General features: G+C 35.4%; 1 protein-coding gene and 1 long non-coding RNA gene across 9 annotated transcripts in view; one reads left to right on the plus strand and one right to left on the minus strand.

Annotated features, from left to right (window-relative positions):
* LOC136830199 (muscle M-line assembly protein unc-89-like) overlaps nt 1-3,932 on the minus strand; it is a 30,751-nt gene extending 26,819 nt beyond the window's left edge. The window contains exon 1 of one of the 8 annotated variants that reach the window (XM_067089484.1): nt 3,645-3,932. The gene's annotated coding sequence lies outside the window, so the exon portion shown is untranslated. Of the gene's footprint in view, nt 1-3,275 lie in introns of all 8 variants that reach the window. The other 7 variants (XM_067089489.1, XM_067089485.1, XM_067089490.1 and 4 more) reach the window with 7 other exon arrangements.
* Nucleotides 1-25,301, plus strand: part of LOC136830207 (uncharacterized) — a 71,557-nt gene that overhangs the window by 39,648 nt on the left and 6,608 nt on the right. The gene's annotated exons all lie outside the window — the stretch shown is intronic.

The raw sequence follows: 25,301 nt of genomic DNA on the forward strand, positions 1-25,301 counted from the left end.
GCATGAGATCATGGAGTCTTCATTTTGCATTGGTGCTTCTTACTATCTTTTGAAGCATTGCTGATCTTTTTTTCTCTTGGGGGACAATTCCCTGTGATCTTGAGTACGGAATTTCAAAAAGTACAGTCTAATTGCCAAACAGAAACTGAAATACCCTATCTCATCCACACCATTCTTCCCCTCCACTTTTAGAGTTGAGATTTATGGTTAAGAACCATAAATCCTACTGGTGATGGAGGCCTTGACTCCTATCAAGGGCATACCAATTAAGCTTTAATATTCTGTGCACAAGAGTTGTCCAAGACTCCAAGTCAAACTCTTTGCTCTCCAGAGTGAGTTATTATTATTATTATTATTATTATTATTATTATTAGTTTACCCAGACCACTGAGCTGACTATCAGCTCTCAAATGGCTGGCACTAAGGATCTGAATGAAATACCAGGTCTAGGCCAGAGGCCAAGCACTAGGACCAAATAGGTCATTCAGTGTGGTGATGAATGAATGAAAATGGAACTAAAAACTGCAAAAGGCACATGCTTCTATACTGGAACAAATGCACAATAAATACATTTGCACACACAAAATTACAACTCAGAGTAACAACTCAGAGTAAGTTACGTAACATTTAAAAATTTTGTTTTTAAAATTCATTAAACGCCCCAAGGGTTTTCACATTTTTATTATTTACTTTTTATATTTTATCAATTAAATTATAGTTCATGAATATTAAAATTGAAATAACTGAAAATGTAGAAGGTTCTGAAAAAATTTCCGTCAATTTGTTTCCAAAAGTTGATAATCGCTGTTGGTTACATTTTGGACACAATACATGTTTGACCGTTATTATAGGTAGGAGTCTAGGATTAACCCAACTTGAAGACTGCAAGAAACATCGAAAGTTGGTAGAAAGGAGAGCATGTACTGTACAGTATTGGCAAACTTTCCATAGGGAGCAAGTCAGGGTGGGAGAGAAAGAAAGTGGGGTACTTAATTTCCAAAGTAGAAGGCTGCCTAAGAAATCTACAGGTCTCAGATGCCATCTCCTTGCTAGTGAAAGCCTTAAAAATTTAGACAACAGGGATATCCAAAGGATACTGTAAAAACAGTGCCCATGTAACACCCTGAGGTGTTTCAAACTGGTCAGGTTATCCAACACTAACAGAAACCTAAATCAGGAACTGCTATGATCCCAGGTGAGTGAGTAACCTCTCCACTCACAATATAGGTAGGAAGATTCCAACACTGAAATCCTGCCCACAGAGAAATGCAAGAAAATAAAATTCCTTCGATGGAAGACTTCCGAATTCAAGTCTCAAAGGGAAGGCAATCAGTCATCCCTCAAGTACAAGATTCCTGTTGCAAAGAAGCAGGATTCATGCCCTAAAGCAAGGCAGAATCATGGTGAGATGTTACAAAAACAAAATCTGGCACCAGTAAATCCTTTCTCCAAAAATGGTATGCCAAAAGGGACAACTGGACCATCAGCTTTGAGGGGCTACTAGGTACCTAGCACTGTGGTACTGGGTATTAACCAAGTATGACATCACGCAATCAGTGATTACTGTACATTGGTAAATAAAGCACCTATACTGTAATGAAAAAGGATTGCTGCCCCGTGCAAAGTCCATACTAAGCACAGGTGGAAGAGTGTTAATGGAAAAATACCAATCAAGATCCTGATCACAACAGAAATCCTTCACTGACCAGCAGATCAGAGCTCAAAACTGATCAGTTCCTTACTAGCGGATCCCTATAAGGAACAGTACTGGAATGGGGCCCTGATTAACACATTAAAAGAGTCTTGCATGCAATGAACAGGTCATTCCAAGGTTGACATAACCCGCACCAGGTACGAGTGGTGTGAAGGTATCATCAACAAAATACTTATCTAAGGCAGTGTATCTACAAAACTTCCAATAATGCATCTATCTGATCTTAAACCCGTTCATTGCCCCTGGTGTTGTGTTGTACAAACATCGCATGGTCTCAATTGTTTGAACATTTGTGCATCATCTTGAACCCGTTCATTGCCTCTGGTGTTGTATCGTGCAAACATCGCATGGTCTCAATTGTTTGAGCATTTGTGCATCATCTTAAACCCATTCATTGCCCCTGGTGTTGTATTGTGCAAACATCACATGGTCTTAATTGTTTGAGCATTTGTGCATCATCACATAATGATTTTAGATTTTAATTTCAGCAAATTACAGGACAGGAAAATTTTACATTTAATCAAAGTTATCTTGTGATAAATATATTTTCTACATAATCACACTTCACAGTGATTTTTACAGTTTGATACTAAACAAAATGGGCAAATTGCTTCTGTGAATGGTAACAGTAACATATAATTATCAACGTGCACCACACCAAAACCCTTTATATAAATAAACTATAAATAAGACCTATACCTGAAAAGAATCTTATAGTTATAGTTATAGTTAAAGTGGATGTGTGTGAAGTCTGCTTTTGGCTGGGTTTGTTCATAAAAGTCAAGACTTGGTGTGATAAGTAAGTTTAAGGGAAGATCTATGAGATTTGAAGCTTGAGATCTGGTAGGGCACAGCATTCTAGGTGAGGTTAGGTAGGCTGGGATTACTGGGGATGTGTATCCCTTTCAAATGCCATCTCACAAAATCTGGCAAACTTGTTTTTCTTTTCTCTTGTGATAACACACACCAACCCAGATGCTTTATGTGGAAATGCTTATCTTGTGCCTTGCTTGTATTTGAGATTATTTCAAAATCGCTACTGATGCTAGTCACCCATTTCTTGTTGGGTTTCACCCTAAACTACACTAAGGAGTGTAGTTTAGAGGAACCACATAACTGGATGGTGCGCCCTGTGAAGAAGGTAACAAATACAGACCTTATAGTCTTGGGAAAAAATTTCCCTGTCATACTTTTGCCACATTCCTATAAGCATATATATAGTATATACTATAATGCTGAATGTGTCATGGTTACACTGTCCTGACAAAGTTTTGATGAGTACAATAATCTTTTTTCTATAATTTTTTAGTCCCCCATGGTAAATTGGCCCAAAATTTTGAAATGTTTAAATATATTTGTTATAAATATTTTTGTTACAAGTATAAAGAACCAGAATAATTCGTTTTAAGTGCAAAATAATACGAATGGAATACAGAAGTGAAATTTTCTGACAAGTATTAAAATAATTATATATTTTTATATTTCTGGAAATAATGTATTAGGCCTAAATTAAACTAAAGAATTTTAAATGAGAGAAAGAACTGGTGAAAAAAGTACTTACGTTGTCTTAAAATAATTGCTTATCAGGGCATTCTCAGGACAAGCGACAGTCCATTAGCGTAATCTCAGACTACAACACTTACTTTAGCCTACCTTGCGATGGATAGGTCTATGGCTCGAAAATTTCACGATATTGCCGCTGCGCCTTAAGAACACATGCCACGAATCTCACAATTACTTCGCACCACTAAAAAGCGTTATTTATTGTACGAGAAAAATATATCATGCACGGTCAAAATTATGTCTGCCGAAGAGAATGCTAATCTAACATAGGCTTATCACTCATTACCCTGAGGTTGCTGAATCATAGATTAGCAAGGTCGGAACTTCAAAAATTACTTAGGAACATAACAGAGTACTTAATACTCACGCCACTGAAAGTACGGAGCTTCTTTGCACTACAAATGTGGAGTTGCAGCACTTGTGTGTGTGACCTAACGTCGCAATTGGGCTCTCAATCGGCAGAAGTGTATTTTCAACAGGAGTTTCCTTATACATGGTGCCAGTTACCAGTATTTAATACTTAATTTTAAACTACGTTTTTATTTATGTAGGAGTATAGGATTTACGTGTTTTCATTTCGATTTGATTTTATTAAGAGCGGTAATCCAAGATAATTCTAATGGCGACCGCTTAATTGTATAGTAGCATTGAGTGTGCTGTAGATGGCAACTTCACGTGTTCGAGTATCTCAGATCTTGGCTTTAGCTTTGTTGAGACGTATCATATGATGTTTTCTTACATTCAGAGTTTATTTAACTCATATTTCAAACAATTTTTCTTAAATTGTGTGCCTTTAGAATAATATTTTGTTTTTATTTACTTTGTATAGTCTTAAAATATGTATATGTACAACTTAAGATATTCGAACAGATCGTTATGTCACGTACCACAACCCTACAAAGCCAGGTAAACACAAGCCAATTGTTTACGTTGTGGACCGACAACAAAATAATTGATATCTATTGCATTATGACAAGTCGCGGAACATGTTGGACCAGAGAATATTACTGAAAAAGAGAAAAAAATGAGAAAATTGATCGTATGTATTCCAAACATGAAAATGTTTGTGAGATTTCTGAAGTTTTATTATTATATTACAGTCCCAACACATGAAACTTGCATAGGAACAACACACATACTGACAAATTCCAGTTGGCGAAACCAGAATAACTTCGAAGTATTTATCATTACACCAATAACTGTGATGATGATTTGAAAAACTGGTATCTTTCAAAGCGACCATTCAAAAGTGGAAGAATCGCGATGACGTAGGGGTAGCTTAATCTTAACAGTAACAAGAATACCATCAGAGGGTTAATACTCTCACACTGCTATTTTTCTTCTTAAATACTCTTCGGAGTAAGAGCCCGTGCTGACATAAAATCAGTCTTACGTAGAACGACGACTCTTAAGTAAAATATTAAATAAACCTTCCTTTGCCGCTGCCTTTTATTATTATAATTTTTTTTCTTTTGAAGGGTTGGTAATAAAAGAACCAGTGAAATGAAATGATAGTTCAAAATAGCAGGAGGATTAGCTGAAATGTTCAGGATTAATCATTTTCGTTCTAAAAATGTACCTAAAAAAACCAGAAATTATCTGACGATTTTTTGAGGATCAAAAACTAATAGAACGGGTAACCTGTTGTCAATTTTGAGAGAGAGAGAGAGAGAGAGAGAGAGAGAGAGAGAGAGAGAGAGAGAGAGAAGTTACAAATTGCAAATAGTTGAAAAACCTGTAGCTCCATAAACACATGACATTGGCAAATGCTAGAAAAGGAAAAAATAAGAGATGAATTAATTTAATTCCTTATGGATATTCATCAGATTTCTGTAGAAATCTGATGCCATCTTGGCCTCAGTGCCTGGATCACGGCCAAACACTATCCTTCTATCTCTACCCATGCTTATCCTTGCTTCAGTGTAATGTAAATAGAGAGATTGTTATAAAGCAAATAATTCGGAAATTCAGATGCAGAGGAATGATGGATCTTTTAGATGGGTGAACTGAGAATTTTATAATTATTTTTCTTTATTATAAATTCTAATATTTACATTCTTCGCTGAGGGCGATAGTATCGAAACGTCAGTTTGTAACGCCAGACTAATTAGTCACTGCTGGAATGTTTTGGTGGAAAGGGAAATTGACCGTATATGATAACGCTCCCACCATACAAGCTGGTATCTACGTGTACAAACAATTAAGAGAGAGAGAGAGAGAGAGAGAGAGGAACGAACACGTGACTTTGGCAAATATTTTTTTTTCAAAACCGTAGGTGGAAGGGTACTTAAATGCTAGAAAAATCCAAAAATGCCAGAAAAATGCAATAATGAGAGAGAGAGAGAGAGAGAGAGAGAGAGAGAGAGAGAGAGAGAGAGAGAGAGAGAGAGAGAGAGAGAGAGAGACTGAAGTTAGGAATAGCTGAAAAACCTGCAGCATCTTATACACTTGACAGTGGCAAATAATTTTCCAAAATCCCAGGGGAAAGATACTTGAATTGGAAAAAAATTAAATTAAAAGAGAATAGGTATTACAGTAGTAATACCTATATAATATATACATATATATATATATATATATATATATATATATATATATATATATATATATATATATATATATATATATATATATATGTGTGTGTGTATATATAATTTCTATGAAGTCATGGCATTATTTGCAGAGACTATCTTTATTTAGACTTTGAATCAGTTTTTTTCTTGAAGAAAATGATTCATGTGTGTGTGTACAATTTCTATTGAAGTCAGTGGCATTATTTGCAGAGACTATCTTTATTTAGACTTTGAATCAGTTTTTTTTTTTCTTGAGAAAATGATTCAAAGTCGAGATAAAAAGATAGTTTCTGCAAATAATGCCGCTGACTTCAATAGGAATTGCATTAGAGAGAAAATATTCCCGAATGGTGCGTGCGCGCGCGCGCTCACACATATATATGTGTTTGTGCATGTATGTATGTAACTTCTATGACGGGAATGAAAACTGCATTTAAAATATCAGCAGAGTATGATGAAACAACAAAGTGCATTCTCAGTCAAACAACATACAAAAGAAAAAATAACAAAGCTAGATAACAGGATTAAAAATCCTTCCATTAAAAAGAAGGGGGGGGGGCGTTTCAGGTTGATCTTCAGATGAGGAACAGCTGTCCCGGATTAACCCGGGTACTGGATTAACCAAAAGCAGGACCTAGTGATAATCCTTAACTTCTCTTTTAAATCTCCTTTGAATATCCTATCCAGGACGGGATCAAGGTATATGGCTTTGGATGTGGATGTGATTTGAAGGCATGAAAATAAAGCCATATTCTTTTGGACACTTACGGGCTGCTCTATAGGGACAAGAGCCCGTGCCAGAAGGCTGTCTTATTCTCAAACAACAACTTTTGGCCAGTTCTGTCAGAATATATATGTCGATTTTCTGACATTTTATCCCTTACTCGCCTGTTACAGATGGAAAGAATCACAGTCCTTACCTGGGATTTCATAGCCAGTATTATTTTGTCGAGAACAGTTTCTTATCAGCGTGTTTATTGTTGTTGTATGAAAAGAATACATTTATATTGAATGTTTTCAACATTGATTTAATGGACCTTAAGACGCTAAATCTTTTATACACAGGGCCGGCTTCAGGTACAGGCAACTCTGGCAGTCGCCCGGGGCGCCAAGTCATGTGTTTGGGACCTCCCAAATTGAGGAAAACATGTGAAAATAATAAAATTAAATAAAAAATTAAACGTACATGAAACGTAAGTTATGTAATTTGTTGCCCAAATCCTGTTAAAAAAGCAATGTATTATTGTTGATTGTTTGTTAAAAGCAGTAATTTATTCACAGGAAAAGTAGACAAAAACGAGGTACCATAAGGGTATAGAAAACCCCACCGTCAGTTTGTTCCGATTCTGTACCGATTTGAATGTCCCAAATTTTTGTTTGTTTTTACATAATTTTTTTTTTTTTTACTTACTATATTATTAACTCACTTGCTTTTCCTCTGTACCATGAATACAGTACGCTAACTTTGTCAGCACACATTACCTGTCACAGCGAGTTTAATTGTAGACTCATTTATAAGTCACTAAGTGGGGTGTAACTTAATGCCTAAACGCTACGGCCTCTGTAGCTTACACTGTTCTGCTGCAGAAAGAGGCCAGAGTACAGATATCGAGAAGATCGGACTTTCTCTCTCTCGGTTTTGTTTGTAACGTCAGCATTGCCAGTCGTGTAGATAACGGTCTTTCCCTCCTAGGTATATTAATGAAAGGTTTTGAAGCCTTAATGCCGTGTTTGAACTGTTTGCTTTAGCTTGTGTATTGTAATAAACTCTTCTTTATACATTTCCAGTTTTTCTCCTTGTGAAAATTTTACATGATTATCCTTGTTAGAGCACCGATGTTCAGAACTGAGGTAGCAACCTTATAGGGCGGCCCTATAACAAAGTTTTATTTTATACATTATACATATAATCATATATTGTATATATATATATATATATATATATATATATATATATATATATATATATATATATATATATATATATACAATTGAATATTTTAATACAGAACTTTTTTAAAATACGTTACACACAGATTTTTCCTGTGAAGTAAAGAAAATCGTCCTTATACTATTTGATGAATAAATAAGGAAAGAAATCAGTATGAGAGAGATTGATCCCTTAGTTCATCTAACTTGCGTTGTTGGTTCCTCACAGAAATATTCATGTCGGCTGTGTCAACGTAATTTATATATTTGTTTCCTTTTCCTGGTGGTGTTGATCAGATTTTTCAGAAAACCGAATAAATTTTGTTTCCGTGTTTATAGACGAATCCAGACAAGGAAAGTCACACAGGAAAAAAAAAATCACGTTAATTTATGGTGGCTTGTAACAAAGTCACAGAAAAGTCTCACAGTTTTGATTAGGAAAGAAAATCGGGTAATCAAACAAAAATATTCAAGTCAGGCACAAATATTTTAAGTACCATAAACAATTTAAGAGTGAATCAGAAAATTATTTTAAATCAGTTATGAAAGTGGCAATACATGACTTGTACAAGTTGACAATGCTGTTGACACATTATGTATTACACATATATTGACAACACTGTTGACATATTCTGCAATACACATACGTAAAAAAATAACTTTTAGTTCAATATCTTAAGCACAGCAAGGTAATCAAGCAAAAATATTCAAGTCAGTCTGTACAGATTGAAAACGGCTTACGTAATATCATGGCCTTGCTTGTATATTCAGTGTTTTTAACATTTTAAATCAGTTATTAACTGGTAATTTGCCAGTTAATAACTGACTTAAAATATTTTCAGTTTTATTATTTTAATTGTTGATGGTACTTAAATAAATTGTGACCGAGTTGAATATTTTTGTTTCATTACCCGACTTACTTCCCTGATCAAAATGGTGACTTTTTCTGTGACTCGATAAATTAATTTGACTTTTCCCGTGACTTTTTTTTCCGTAGCGAAAATCTCGTGACTTTTTTTCCCTAGCCAAAATCGTGACTTTTTCCCTGTGACTTTGTATAAATAACGATGGCAAGGTTGTATGTTGGGCTGTTTATTGTCAATAACTTTTGAAATATTGATTGCTTTATCAAAATCCTTGTTAGGCCTTCCAGTTTTCAACGTAAGTGATATTTTCCATCTCACATAAGCGCCGATAAACTATGAGCAATAAGAGGATTATGAATTATTGTTTTAAAGAATTTTGAATGTTAATTGTGTGTGTGTGTGTGTGTGTCTGAGCAAAAATACTTGTATATATGAATACAGTTTTTCAGAATAACTTTCATTAACCGCCAGTGTAAATTGTTAGTATTTTGCTCTGTAACTAGTGTAAAGACCATACTGACTGGCTCAGCCAACTATCCAAAGAGCAGGGCCAGCTTTATCGAACACTAACACCTCGGGGTAGAATTTATCGAGGCCCTATTGACCGCCTTTTTATTTTGCCAATTGAGCGGATGTCTGGTAAATAAATATAGAGATGTTTTAGGAGAACCCATGCAATTCTCTGACACTTTTGTCTGAGGCAAGGGCTAGCTGGAGCACCGTCTTCAAGCCTCGCTTCAAGCCGAGGTCCCTGTTAGATGCCTAACACAGAGGTTCATGAAAGGTCCGCTGCTCTGGATCCTGGTTCGCTGCTTTTGATTAAGCCAACTTTATACTGGCACGAGCTCTTGCTTCTAAAGCTGCTCGTAAGGGGGTGGGGGGGAGACACCCAAATCACTGCAGACGTTACTTGAGGTTCTTTGCAGCGTCCCTTCGGCCCCAGCTGCAACCCCTTCCATTCCTTTTACTCTACCTCCATTCATACTATCTTTCTCCTACCTTGCTCTCCACTCTCTTCTAACAATTTTGTTTCATTGTGCATCTGCGATGTTTTCCTCCTGTTACACCTTTCACACATTTTTACTCTTAATATCCGTATCAGCGCTGAATGACCTCATAGGTCCCAGCGCTTGCCTTTGGCCTAAGTTTCGTATTCCATCCCATATTCCACGCAAGTAGAACTGTAGAGAAAGTGAACTATACTGTCGTCTTTAAACTCAGCCAAATGTATCACCTGCCTGGTTTAAAGTTCTTATCGTTCCCTCGACATCTTTGACCGGGGATTCGTGGAATTGTTTGTCGGCCTTGTAGCTGCCCGCCCTTTGCCCCTGGGGTCAGTCGGGGTCGTTTATGGTCAAGGACAGTGGGGGTGAAGCGAAGACCTTGGAGGAATAATAACTTGGCGAAGACCTCTCCCCAAATTTGTTTGTCCGGTCGACGAGAAGCTTATTCTTTCTTTTTCGTTAATAGTTCGGCATTATACGATTTGCTCACATGTGGATGCTCTTACACGTACGTTATATGTTAAGAATTCGAGAAGTTAGAGGGCATTGTGGCTATAACAGTTACATACATATCTGATAAAAAGTGACCAATATGATCTATATATATATATATATATATATATATATATATATATATATATATATATTATATATATAATATCTGTATATGTATATATATACATATTCAGTGAGTGATTCAAAAGTGTGTATATGATTGCATGATTCAGGAATGAAATGATTCAAAGTTCAAATATGTATATATATATATATATATATATATATATATATATATATATATATATATATATATATATATATATATATATATATATATATATGGTAGTGATTTAATCGCCTTTTTATCCGGGGAAAATGCAATTTACAGTTTTGGGAAGGAAAAAATCGCAATAAAAATCAAAAGGAAACCTGGGAGAAAAGCCACATGTAAACCCATTTCTTATAGTTACCAAACGACCGAAGTAGTATATATCGGATCACTTTTCAACCGACGAAAATATATATTAAGTACACATTGACAACACATATTTCTACTGAAGGTTTTAATTCAGCTTTGGCACATGCAAACTTAGAGGGGCTAAAGAATTCTCTCTCTCTCTCTCTCTCTCTCTCTCTCTCTCTCTCTCTCTCTCTCTCTCAGTATTTGTTTGCTTGTATGTACTGTCCTGTAAACGTGATTCGTAATTGTATTTTCTGTTATGTTCATGACAGAGCAATCTTTCTCTCTTGCTCTCTAATTTGTTTTTGTTAACGTGTTCGTATACTCTGTTATGTAAACAATGATTCTCTAGCTCTATTATTTGTTAAATAATATACTCTGTTGTAAACTGATTCTCTCTCTCTCTCTCTCTCTCTCTCTCTCTCTCTCTCTCTCTCTCTCTCGTGTGCGTGTATTCTGGCAAATCCTGAGTAAGGTTAATTTCAAATGTACAGGAAATTCCATCGGGTGCGCTCTTCCTTCATTTGAACGTTCATCCTGAATAAGCCTGACTCACTTCTAAAGTGCTTGTCAAGCAAGCAGTGATTTGCTTATTTGCTGATTTATCGTTATTCGGCTTTCAATTGAACATCCTCCCTCTCGGAAGCTTGCTAGAGAGTTTTTATTTTCGCGTGAATGTGTACACAATGATAAAAAAAATATTGTAATAGCATTTGTTATGCTTGATGGATTTTTAGCTTTTTGGATACGCTCCATAAGACAAACCTCAATTGACTCCGAGTCGAAAATGTTTTTAGATGTAGGACTGCGCCCCCAAGGCCCACCCCCCACCCCCAAACCCTCATCAGTAGGCCTTACCCATTTGGTTTTATACCTTTTGAACTTAATAACGGGAGCCGGTATTTGATTCGCCCCGTGTGACTTCGAATATGATTTAAGGTTTAAAGGCTTTGCCCTCCTCCTCCTCCTCCTCCTCCTCCTCCTCCTCCTCCTCCTCCTCCTCCTCCTCCTCCTCCTCCTCCTCCTCCTCCTCCAGTCCCGGCATGCCCCGTCCTTGTCAGACTTGGGGTCATTTCTTAGATGTTATCAACATAGCTTCACTGTGAAAGCTGATTTTGTTGTTGTTGTTGTTGTTGTTGTTGTTGTCGCACTTAGCCTTTCACTAGGCAAGAATTTACCCTCAAAAGTAACTTGTATAAACTGTAAAACGGTGTTCGTATATTCGGTTTAATGTGAGGTCGTGTCTGTCGAAGCAGCATGTAGGTTGAAAGCAATAATCATAGTGGAATATTCAAGGGAGAAGAATAATAACCGTTTCATGATTTTTTTATCTATTTTTCATGCCAAAGATGAAAAGAAACGTCAAGCCTGTTACAGGCTGGTGAAAATAGCCAGACCCCGTGCTGGCATAAGACCTATAATTCTGAGAATAACAAAGCAAAAACATAGTTACTCATCTTTCGTATTGTGAACATTGAGTTCTTGCTGAACGTTTACATTATGAGCAAACAATCAAGAAGGTTTCAGACTCACACGCCCCTTCCAAGGTCAGTGAATCCTTTAATTACTAGTTATCAACGGATTATCTGGAAGTAGGAGATTTGAACCAGGACTGCACGTGTTCTCCCTGGGGTCTTCACGATGGCGGGTAGAGGTAAATCTTGACGTGGTCGTCCTAATTACCTGGACCCCCAAATGCTTTTGTTGGGGGGGTGTTGGGGAGATTCCTTCCAGTAACCCAGCTTGTATATAAAGGGGCAGCCCCGGTGAAAAAAGCCATTCAGCTACTGGGAACCTGTAGGCGCAGACATAGACCTAGCATACATAGGACCAGCATTATCGACGCCATGTTCCTCGGCCGATCCTGCATCGCTCTTCTTTTGTTGAGCCTCTTGGCTCTGACGGCCTCCGAAGCTTTCCCATCGCAGGAATCAGCAGAGTCGTCGCCTCTTCAGGAAGGAGATGTCATGCTCGACGATTTTCCAGTGGAACAAGAGAATGGCAGGCCCATCCACGTATTTCCAGCCGCCCGGCTTGTAAAGGCTGAGCCTCGGGTCCCAGTAGCTGAAGAACCTGTGGGATCCCACAACAAGGTCAAGCGGTCCGTCATCGCCCTGGCAAAATTGGCTCTCAAGAAGAAAATTCTGGCCGGTTTACTGAAGAAGGGAGTCTTGCTGGGCAAGGTGCTGGCCTAAGCTATAGGCGACTGAGAAGAAAGAAAATTTTCTGTAATTCTTGACTGCTAAATTGATCAGAAGGGAAGAATGTTGTTGAGCAAGCTGATAGCTCATGTTTGACTGATAAATTGATCAGAAGGGAAGAATGTTGTTGAGCAAGCTGATAGCTCATGTTATGTAAATAATTTGAATATTGGCAATAAATACATTTAAGTGAAAGGCTATTTTTGTTACCGTCTGATACTCAAATATTTTTAAAGAAGTAACATACATAAGAAAAAAAGGAAGAAAAAAGAAAATTACTTACTGACGGTGAGTAAGTTAAGGAAATATTTTCAGATTGATTGTGATAACAGTGCAGTGTGAAGCTTTGATTTCAAACACAAATTAAAAATCTGGAAAGAAAACAAAATGAATTATAAAGGTAACCACACTTGCAAAACATGTGTAAAACTAGATACTGAATTCTATGTGTATATTGATCATTAAGTACCTTACTTGACATTCCTGTGGTCGTCGAACTAAGAACACATTGTGCATTTGATATTTCGCCATTTTATACGTAATAGTAATACTTGATTCTTAGTACTGGTGACTGATCTTCCAGTTTTTCATATTATTCTTTGTCAGTTATGTGCAAGGAGATTCATATATATATGCATCCAGAACCATTTGGGAAAATTGGTATCAAACGCTTAACATTAAAAATACTAAAAATGAGTTACATTAAAATGCTACAAAATCCCAGGAATTTCCAAAAACTTTCCACCATACGGTAACTTAAGAATATTGTTATATTTTTATCAGTTAAATAAATGTTTTCTTGGCTCTTTTCCAAGCTACAACTGGAAAGACTCAGGATGTCGTGCAGTTGGAACTTCAAAAGTTCAAGTAAAGATGGAATGCTTTATTACCCTGATGCTAGTCTTGCATTTTGATACGTTTTTATCTGTTAATTTATTTGTTCTTTTTGGTGAGTGAGATCTCTTCTATCTGTATTTCCCTTTACCTACTCTTACTTGCTATTGAACACCATATTCTTTGGAAGCTTTAATGTCAAGTCAGTGGCCCCTGTGAGCTTGTTCCATATGAGTAGGGTTCAAAAAATATTAACATTGAAATACGATAAAATATGTCAACCCGAATGGTACGATAAAATTATATTTGTTAATTTTTGGTAAAGTTAAGTCAACTCTGATTAAATTCTGCTTGTAATATACTGTTAGAAATGTAAAATATTGTGTATTTTCTCTAATAAGAGGTAAAAAAAAATAATTATATATTAGCATCAATAAACTGCGCACGGCAGAGGCGCACTGCACTTGAAAACATCTGGAAGAAGCATAATATAGTAATAAAATATTTCGACGGTGGTTAGATTAAAAATAAAGTCTGAATGGGTGAAATTTCTATCATATCTATGGACAGAGACTTCACGAAGTTCCAAAATACGATTTCTACGATAGCTTTAATAGATGGGACTGAGTTATTCAGTGTAGGTAGAAATTCCCGTACATTATTATCTTGAACTGGTCAGATATACAAAAAAATATCACCCACATATCTAAACCATATCACACTTTGTGACGAAATTCTTAGCAACTTTTTTTGTTTCTAAAAGGAATTTCTTCCTTCGGACAAGAGATACAGGATTATCCATAGCTACACTTTTTTTTTTACATAAGCTCTGTTAAAAAAGTTTCTTATCTTTTATACATAATCGTTCAAGGTCAATGGCTTTGGAAACGGTCAAAGGAATATCATAATTTCCTAACTTTTGAACATTCCAACAATTGGTGAACAGGAAGTATAAGTGTCGCTGACAAAAGGAAAAAATACGCCCGATATCGGCTTTTTAAAATTGATAATATTTTTCAACGTCCTTCAGAGTTATATACACATCCGGTATGAAACTCGCGTGTGAAAGTTTCAAAATACAGATTATCAAGAACTTGTTTTGACATTATGTTCTATAGGTTTAGAAGATATCAAATATATTTCGTAATTAACTAAACTTTTCGTGTAAACTTCAATATAAAGATTTATTTTTAAAGTTATTTTAATGAGACTCAGAATGCGTTACCATGTTGTACAAAGAACTCTCAAACGTCTTAGAAACAGGAACTTTGCTACGAGACTGGACGCCCTTGTCCCCCTTAACCCCTACTCTCCCCCTCCCCCATCCCCTACCAAAGGGAAAAAAGACAAACCAACAACTTTTCATCTCCCATTTGAATACTGTTCCCCGCCCCCTCCCCTCCCCCCAAACCGCCTTAAGGCAGAAGAAGACGACAGCAAGCGATAAAAGAGTGGCCCAGCTGCTGGACCCTTTCTGGTCATCCGGGAGGAAGAGATCCCTCGAGGGTTGGTGTCAAAGCTGCTTCTTTTTTTTTTTTTTTGTATACGCGCCCCTTTTGAATTTCTTTATCGGGATCGGTCATCTGACGTCCAAGGAATGCACGGAGCCCCGATAAAGTCGTCACACACACACACACACACACACACACACTCACTCACTCACTCACTCACATCGCTTTTCGTAAGGCGTATAGTTTTATTTCCTATAGTATTTATATCCGGTTTGACAAACAGCCATGGAGATGAAAGGGAATTTCGTTGGAATGTCCCTGTAAGTGGAGACAGTACATCATATGAAGAGATCACGTGTTCCCCCAAGCTTATATGTATATAAATACACACACACACACACACACACACACACATATATATATATATATATATATATTTTATATATATAATTTCCGATAAATAATTGGAAGCTCCGGAGGGTGTTAGCCTCTCTCTCTCTCTCTCTCTCTCTCTCTCTCTCTCTCTCATATACATACATACATACACACACACACATATATATATATATATAATTTATATATCCCAGTCCTTATAGAAGCCAGTTCCTGTACTTTTTCAGCTATGGCGTCGTTTTATTTGCTCGTGATTTCTGTAATAACCAACCCTGCCTCAATATTCCTGATAAAAAATGTACAGAGGTCTTCATTTTGATGCGCCAGCGTTACATTATTTATAGCACATACCTATTAAATGCTATTGAGAAGCTGCCCTGTCAAGTCAATGGCTCTTTTGGATTTTCCTCGTTCGTTTTCCACATCATAAATAACGGAGATTCATTGCGCCATTCAAGTGGTCAGTCCGTGCCTCGCTTCCCTCGCTTGTGAGGGACAGGATACGGAGGGATGTGGAGCAGAAAGCTTGTTGGGACTTTCCTGTTGCCACATTCAGTGCCCTTGGGGTACCTTTCTCCTTCGGGGTTGTGTGGGGGGCGGGGGGCGGGTTAGAAGGAGTTCATTTCCCGCCGTGCGAAGAAGATACTGCTGTTATCGTTTGCGTTATGGAATAAACTGGCCCTGATGCTCCAAGCCACACGGTGAAGGAGTAACGTTCGCGCTTTGGATTATGTTTGGAGCCAAACGATTACAAAACGAACAACACACATAATCTTTAGCTATTTTCTGGTTTTCTCCACATTCGGATTCCGTTACCGGAACTTCATATCTGCTTCTGTGCAGTGGCCGTTGCTGTGTCGAATTGTTATCCACCTTGTTTGTCGTCGTAGTAGGGCAGCCGAAGATCATCGTTGGGGAGAACCGGTGTCCTTGGTGATCTGCGTATCTCGCCTTAGCTGGGAGGAACGTTTCTCTCTCTCTCTCTCTCCCTCTCTCTTCAACAGCTACTACTATAACCTCTACTGCTGTTACTATCGTACGACTGTTAAGAATAATAGGAATAGTCTCTCTCTCTCTCTCTCTCTCTCTCTCTCTCTCTCTCTCTCTCTCTTTTAATGCTGTTACTACCGTACGGCTATTACTCTCTCTCTCTCTCTCTCTCTCTCTCTCTCTCTCTCTCTCTCTCTCTCTCTCCTACTGCTGTTATTATCGTACGACTATTAAGAATAATAGAAATACTCTCTCTCTCTCTCCTAGTGCTGTTACTATCGTACGACTATTAAGAATAATAGGAATACTCTCTCTCTCTCTCCTACTGCTGTTACTATCGTACGACTATTAAGAATAATAGGAATACTCTCTCTCTCTCTCTCTCTCCTACTGCTACTATCTTACTACTGTTAAGAATAATAAGAATAGTCCCTTATGACTACATTATTCTCCACAAAATTCAACATTTCTTCCATTAACATGTGGCTTTTATGACAAATTATTCTTCTTTTTCTTTCTGCGTTTCTTCTCTGATTTGACTTACATCGAGGGGCCCCATACACCATCACTACACTTAGCTCGATTTCTGATTGAAAACACATCCATGGATATACCTGAGCATATACAGTATATGCGTATTGGTTTACTGTCTATATACCTTCCGAAATGGGCATTTAGTTTAATTTAAGCTTTACAGCCAGTGGGCTCATTTTTTTTTTTTTTTTTTTGGAAGCTTGAATTTCAGGTTAATTGCCCCTTTTGGGCTTGTTCCATATGAATAATGTTCGCCCTCTGAATAATAATAATAATAGTAATAATGATAATAATAATAATGGTGAAGAAATCCACTGCGGTGTAGATGTAAACTAGAGAAAGAGAATCGAGCAGGTTCTCTGGAGCTCTCGGTTGTGTGTATTTCTAAAATATGTGTATGCATGTACACCACTTGTGGATTTCTTCACCATTTTAGTTACTCATGCTATTATGAGATTTTCATGATAATAATAATAATAATAATAATAATAATAATAATAAGTCGGTCACGACTGGCTGAACCAATCAGTCCTTGTGACTAAAGTGTTAATTATTACTTGGTTAATTCAGTGGCTTTCTGTATTTCTGAAGAACAGCCGACTGCTCAAGAACCAAATGAAACCAGTAGCTCTGGACTCCGTGGCTACCCGCAAACAAGGACTTAGACTTCACAAAAGATAAAGGCAAGGTAGATGGGTGTGTGGAATACAGGTGTGTTATTGTTATTGGTTTACCTGGTCTTTGCCCTGCAGGGGCTGTCACTTTTCAGAGATAGGCTGTGAGGAAGCCAGATGCTGCTTGCTCACATTTGTAGTATTGTTAAGCGAGGAAACTTATTTGTGGAGACAATTATCTGTTCCTTCTGCTGCTTGCTCGCTTGCTTGCTTGCTTACCATTTTATAATAGTTTGTAATTATATGTGAATATATATATATATATATATATATATATATATATATATATATATATATATATATATATATATATATATATATATATACTAACAGGACCCCATTCAAACTGGATGGTATCTAGTGAAGATATTTATTCAGAAAAAGTTACAAGCTCTCTAAGACAAACAGTCCTCAATATCAAGTATCCGTACGTATACTTGATAATGTTTTTCTAACAGATACCATCCAGTTTGAATGAGGTCCTGTTAGTAATTATATATATATATATATATATATATATATATATATATATATATATATATATATATATATATATATATATATATATATATATACAAACAAGTAACCCTTTATCGAGTTCAGTTTGCTTCGGGAATGGAATTACTTACTCAAGAGAATTATATATAAGTACATTTGCTTTGACCTGAATTCGAGTCTATGCTTCTGTGTAGTGGTATACTGTATGTATAACAAACTCTTGTTACTGATGCATCGATCTACAAAGGCCCAGGTTCGAATCCTGGTGGGACAGATGCGCTTTTACAGTATTATTTCCGGTTTTTTTTTAAAGTAATAAGCAAGATAAAGTCAGTTCATGGTTATGTTGTACTTTTTGGTTCAATGTTTGAAAATGTAAACACGTTATTAGTAAAATTTATGTGCGTATATATATTATGTATATATAATTGTATATATAGTTTCATAATCATATATCATACAATAATATATACAATTATATATACAGAGATATATATACACACAGACAGGAAATATAGTGTGGGATTATCCCTTCAGAGGGTAACATTTTTAGGAGAGCAGGGTTCAAGAGTAAAGAATTCTAATGAAGGAATCTTGGTTGAGTGAATTATAGAATTTGTCTTTTGTGTGCATGATGTAGGCAGCTAAAATATTCACGAATCTAATTTTAAAACGTTTCATGCAAAACGATCTTTCAGACATCGTGGAATCTAACACCCCGTTTACAGTATGGCTGTAGACTTATAATACGCTGAAAATCCCCATCTAGTTTAAGCTTTCAGAGCGGACCCCAGTGACCTTTTTTGTTCTGACGGAATAGAATAATGACGCGAAGCGCATATTCACTCTCGCTGGTGCCGTGTGTTCAAGCGAAGGCCAGCCATTTGTTCCGAAGATAATATTTTATCACTGACGTCACTGATACCAGGACATGCGGTGGAGAAATCCGGACCACCAATTGCACGACGTGACGCGTTGAGGCAGGAAAAAAATGACTGAAAACCTTATAGTTCGGGATATGGAGAGGTTCAGCCAGTTAGGACAACAGGAAAAGGGTCGAATCTCATTTGCATACATTGCACTGATAATGTTACGATATAAGGAGTGCCTGTAAGTCGTCGTTTGCGTGAAAGTATATGTCATGAATTCACCAACAAGTAGTGTTTATATATATATATATATATATATATATATATATATATATATATATATATATATATATATATATATATATATATATATGTATATATGTATGTATATATATATATATATATATATATATATATATATATATATATATATATATATATATATATATATATATATAATATATATATATATATATATATATATATATATATATATATATATATATATATAATATATACACATATATATATATATATATATATATATATATATATATATATATATATATATATATATATATATATATATAATGTATATATATGTATGTGTGCGTATAATGCACATATGTACACACACACACACACATATATATATATATGAATCTTTAAATGGCTAAAAATTATTTTTATTGGAGCATATTCGGCTTAATAAACCATTTGGATTTCTTATGAAAAGTTTCCCTTTTTAAAGACATTTTCCTCTATATTTGTTGTTTGTGGTTCTCTCTCTCTCTCTCTCTCTCTCTCTCTCTCTCTCTCTCTCTCTCTCTAATATTATTAGTATATATAATGAGGTAAGAGTGTAAATGGCAGACGAATGATTGATTTAAATAAAATAAAAACATGAGTAATGAAAGCTAAAACATATTTATCTCTTTGTAAATTATTTTTTAACAATTTTAAATCTTGTAATAACTGGGATTTTTAATATATAACTTTTAAAATGTCTAAGCCAACGATTTTTTTCTGGCTTGACTCCCATTGCAAATGCTTAAGTATTTCCATATTGCATGCTTTGCTTCTCCTCCTTTCAAAAATTACTATCTGTCACAGTTCACATTGTAATAAATTTTAAAATAACATCAAAAAGATGCGGACACAAAAAATTGGTGCGGGTGGTTTGGGGGGCTGGGGTCTGTCTACAATCTACGTGTATAAAAATTTATTTTTTACACTAAATTATGCGGTATACTGGTGATAATTTCGGTGACATTGACTCAAAGTACCCTGTCATCAACACCTAGAATTGTTCATGTTAGGGCCTACTGTCGTCAGTGCACCCCACATGGTACCCTGTAGGCATTACTAATGATTGTTTGCAGTGCCCCTTCAGCCCCTAACTGCATCCACTTTCCTTCGTTTCCGCTTCCTCTCTTCAGGCTTGCTGTCCAACATCTCTAACTTTGTTTTTAGTGCAACTGTGGAGTTTTCATTACCTTAATTTTCTGGATCTCTTCATCTTGCTGTCTAACCACTCCAACTCCTACATCACTGTCTTAAGCACTGAATGGCCGGGAGTGCCCCAGTGCTTGTCTTAACATCTCAAATTTCAAGAATCAAAGCAAATCAGTCCATGTTTCCTTTCACTTGGAAATTAGCTGGTAACTGAATATTTCACCTTTTATAATATATCTATAACCCCAAGATATATATATATATATATATATATATATATATATATATATATATATATATATATATATATATATATATATATATATATATATATATATATATATATATATATATATATATATATATATATATATATATATATATATATATATATATATATATATATATATATATATATATATATATATATATATATATATATATATATATTATATATATATATATATTATATATATATATATATATATATATATATATATATATATATATATATATATATATATATATATATATATATATATATATATATGAACTTTGCAACCTGAAAAATCCATGTATGATCATTCTATAACACCAAAAAGCCGTTTCTGAGCTACCTATAAACTCCAAAGAGAAAAAAAGGTTTATAACCAATGTATAACCTCCATAATCCACCTATATGTCCATTCATGAGCAAAAAGATGTGCAGGAGATTAGAAGCTTATAGTGAAATATTACAAATATTTATGGCTTATCTATCAATCTAGATCATAAAGAAGCTATCTATTACTATACAGACAAATACACAACACACACACACACACACACACACATATATATATATATATATATATATATATATATATATATATATATATATATATATATATATATATATATATATATATACATGTGTGTGTGTGTGTGTCTATATATATGTGTATGAATATACATTATATATATATGTTTATATATATAGCCTATATGAATATATATACACATTAATATATATACATTAATATAATGTATGTATAAACGAAATAAGAACATGTTCCCAGACAGACCAAATTAACATAAAAAACAGACCACTAAAAATTAGTCATAGCCACTGCACAGTATCTAATGAAGTCATGCATTTATGTTTATGCTTATTAAACACGAACCAACTAAACCTCTGAGGAAGAGCAGCCATTTGCATAAACTGCAAAAGTCAATCCGACAGGATCGTAAAACACGGGAGATCTTTTCTTCGGAATTGCTCACATTCTCCAGATAACCAATAAAAATCTCAGTATTTATAGTTCTCAGATTTTTTGCTGCTTGATTTTAGGGAGGGGTCGTCGTGCCTCGTCATCAAATGCTTGCCTGACTTTCTCTAATTCCTTCGGCATCGAGGGAGTTTTTCTTGCAACTAATTTCTTTGACAGAGTCGAAGATGTTGCCTGAATTCGCTTGAGTGGATTAGAGATGTCAGATACACACTCTGTGTGTGTGTGTTTCCACCTGATTAAATTCTGGTTATATTAATATGAGAGCATTATTCAAAATATAAGTGTATTAGCAGTGTATTTTCGTATCGGTGAATTTGTGAAGTATATTTATCTCTCTCTCTCTCTCTCTCTCTCTCTCTCTCTCTCTCTCTCTCTCTCTCTCTCTCTCTCTGCTTCCACATGACTCTAAATTCTGTTTAAAGAAAGAAGCGAACGTTGTTTTAATTGTGTGCAACATTGTACTCTCGTATCGGTGAATTTTTGGAATATTTTTATATATGAGAATCTCTCTCTCTCTCTCTCTCTCTCTCTCTCTCTCTCTCTCTCTCTCTCTCTCTGCTTCCATATGACTCCAAATTCTGTTTACAGAAAGGTGCTGGCGTTATTTTCGATATTTGTAACACTGTATTTTTGTATCTGAGCTTTTGGTGTAGATATTGTAGAAGCATAATCTCTCTCTCTCTCTCTCTCTCTCTCTCTGCTTTCACACGACTCTTAAATTCAGTTTACATAAGGTGCGAGCGTTATTTAAAATATATGTAACACTGGATTTTTGTATCAGTGAACATATGGTGTATGTGTTATAGATGCTCTCTCTCTCTCTCTCTCTCTCTCTCTCTCTCTCTCTCTCTCTCTCTCTCTCTCTCTCTCTCTCTCTAATATATATATACATATGTGTATATATATATATATATATATATATATATATATATATATATATATATATATATATATATATATATATATATATATATATATATATATATATATAATGTATACTCTCATAATTATATATATATATATATATATATACTGTATATATAGATTAAATGCTTCAAATAGCCGGCTATAATTACAAGAGTTGCCCAGCGGATTTACGCTGTGTAATGCGTGTTCATCTATCCTTGTCAGAATGTGACCCTTCCTTCATTCAACTCTCTATCAACTTTGCTTCGTGTAACTCAAAATATTTATGTGGGATATATCATTCATTTCTTTAACGCATTTCTCTCTACACTCTCACCATTTGAAAAAATATTATTTCAGAAAAATAAGCATTGGAAGATATTTCATGCTTTGCTCGCTACGCTCCGACCATCTGAAAATCATATCGAAAATAAGCACTGCGAAATAATATAAGCAAATCCTATATATTTTTGTATATAATATAACATAAAACATGGAGGCAACATAGTTATTTCTATCGTTTAACTTTAAAGTGTTGTGCGTATTCTGTTACGTGAGGAATTGTTTTTATTGGCTGCCCCGAGTCAAGAGGTCGACTCCAAGTCTGCGAACCCCTCAGTGCCTCGCCACACTGACAGGCAACCTTGGGGGAAGGCCCAGGCCAGCATGAAGCAGGCTCTATCTAAACCAACCACCTCCGCGCATTTGATATTTTTCATACTTTCCTCAATTATCATATTTCTTCTTTCGCCGTCCCACCATTCCGTGTCACAAGGAATATTTCCTTTTATTCTGTTGTATTTTCACTGTTCACTATATAGATCTTGCTTCTTATAATTACTAGCGGGTCGGGGGGCGGGCACCGGGCACGTGCCCCCCCCCATAAAATGACAAAATAATAATATTGAAGATTTAGATAATAATAACATAAATGAGAAATTTAAAAATGGAAAAATATAAATATTATATAGAATATACATATATACAGTATGTATGTGTATATATAATATGAGAATTGATGCCGCCCCCTTGAAATTTTTCTGGATCCGCTAGTGCCGAGTTATGACTACTGGGAAATGAAGTTGGTATTTTCAGCTTAATTTAGCAGGAAACGGCTGATAAGATACGAAGTGAGTGTGGCTTATTTTCCCCACTTCGCGCTCTTCTTATCCCCGTTATTATTTTCCTATATATTTACTCTCTACTTTTGCGAGTATTCTCTCATATATTTCTTTGTTTTTATCATTCTCTCATTTCTACTTTATTTCGTGGATTCTCTTAATTCTCTGCATATTTTTGTGATCGGTTTACTTTTTATCATGACTTTTGGAATTATTCTCTTATTCCAGTTTTTCGTGATTTTTGTTGCTTATTTCTATTTTTTTTTATTCTTTTTCCACCTTTTATTTATTACTCTGTCATCCGCATTTATTGACTTTTCTTTCTCCATATTCTCCTTATTATTCTCTCTCTTATCGTCATATATTTTCCTAATTATCTAATTCCTCTAATTCCTGTATAAGTCCCTGATTATTCTCTCCTTTACTTCTTCCGTATTTTCTTTTAAATATATTCTAAACCTTCTAATTTTCGGGATAACTCTCTTACAGCTCCGTAATTCCATGATTATTTATTCTTATTTCGCCGTATTTTCATGATTATTTTCTTAAATATCTGTATTTTCCTGGTTGTTCTATCTCGCATGTCGGCATTTTCTTGGTTATTCTGTAGTATGTTTCTGTGACATTTTCTGTAATATATTGTCATAATTTCATGATTATTTTCTCATGTACAGCCGTATTTTCTTGATTTTGTCTTTTTTTTAGTATTTTAATTCTCTCTCTCTCTCTCTCTCTCTCTCTCTCTCTCTCTCTCTCTCTCTCTCTCTCTCTCTCTAAGATGAGGATTGTGATCTCATCCTTTTCTCACTTTCTGGAGGATAAGTGTGAACACATCATTCTCTCTCTCTCTCTCTCTCTCTCTCTCTCTCTTATCTGTAAAATGAGAGATATGAGAGTCATTGAATCTTTCTCCCTCCCTCTCAACTGCATCACTTCACCAAACGAACGAATATGTAGTAAAAATTAGTCGAAAACGGATGAAAGATGAAGAGAAGAATAAAGGAAATTGAATAAAATCAGTAATTAAAGAAGGAAGATGAAAAAAAACACAATTCATGCATTAAAACAAAAAGCATGGAAACTAGCAGAGGTTGTTGGGAATATGACTAGTCCGTCCTACTCATAAATAATGCAGTTTATATTCACCGAATCACCTTCAGTGTTGAAACCTTGCGGTAGGGTACATCCTCACTGAGGTCAGTCTCTCTCTCTCTCTCTCTCTCTCTCTCTCTCTCTCTCTCTCTCTCTCTCAGAGGATAAGTAGTTTAGAGTGGCCCCGAAGATTCATCTGTTTAAAGCCGTTCGTCACGATTCAGCGTAAGGACTATAACGTGGCCTGGAAAACGACAAAATAATGATGAAAAGAAGAAGAAGAATAAGGAGGAGGAGTCTAGACCATGGCGTTCAGCATATAAATCTCCTCCTCGCTGCTATGATAAGCCGCCAACCCACTCGAGAAACAATGGTGCTGTATGACGTTGCTTGATGTCATGACTG

The sequence above is a fragment of the Macrobrachium rosenbergii genome, chromosome 46 (assembly GCF_040412425.1).
Source record: "Macrobrachium rosenbergii isolate ZJJX-2024 chromosome 46, ASM4041242v1, whole genome shotgun sequence".
In the NCBI taxonomy this organism is placed as follows: Eukaryota; Metazoa; Arthropoda; class Malacostraca; order Decapoda; family Palaemonidae; genus Macrobrachium; species Macrobrachium rosenbergii.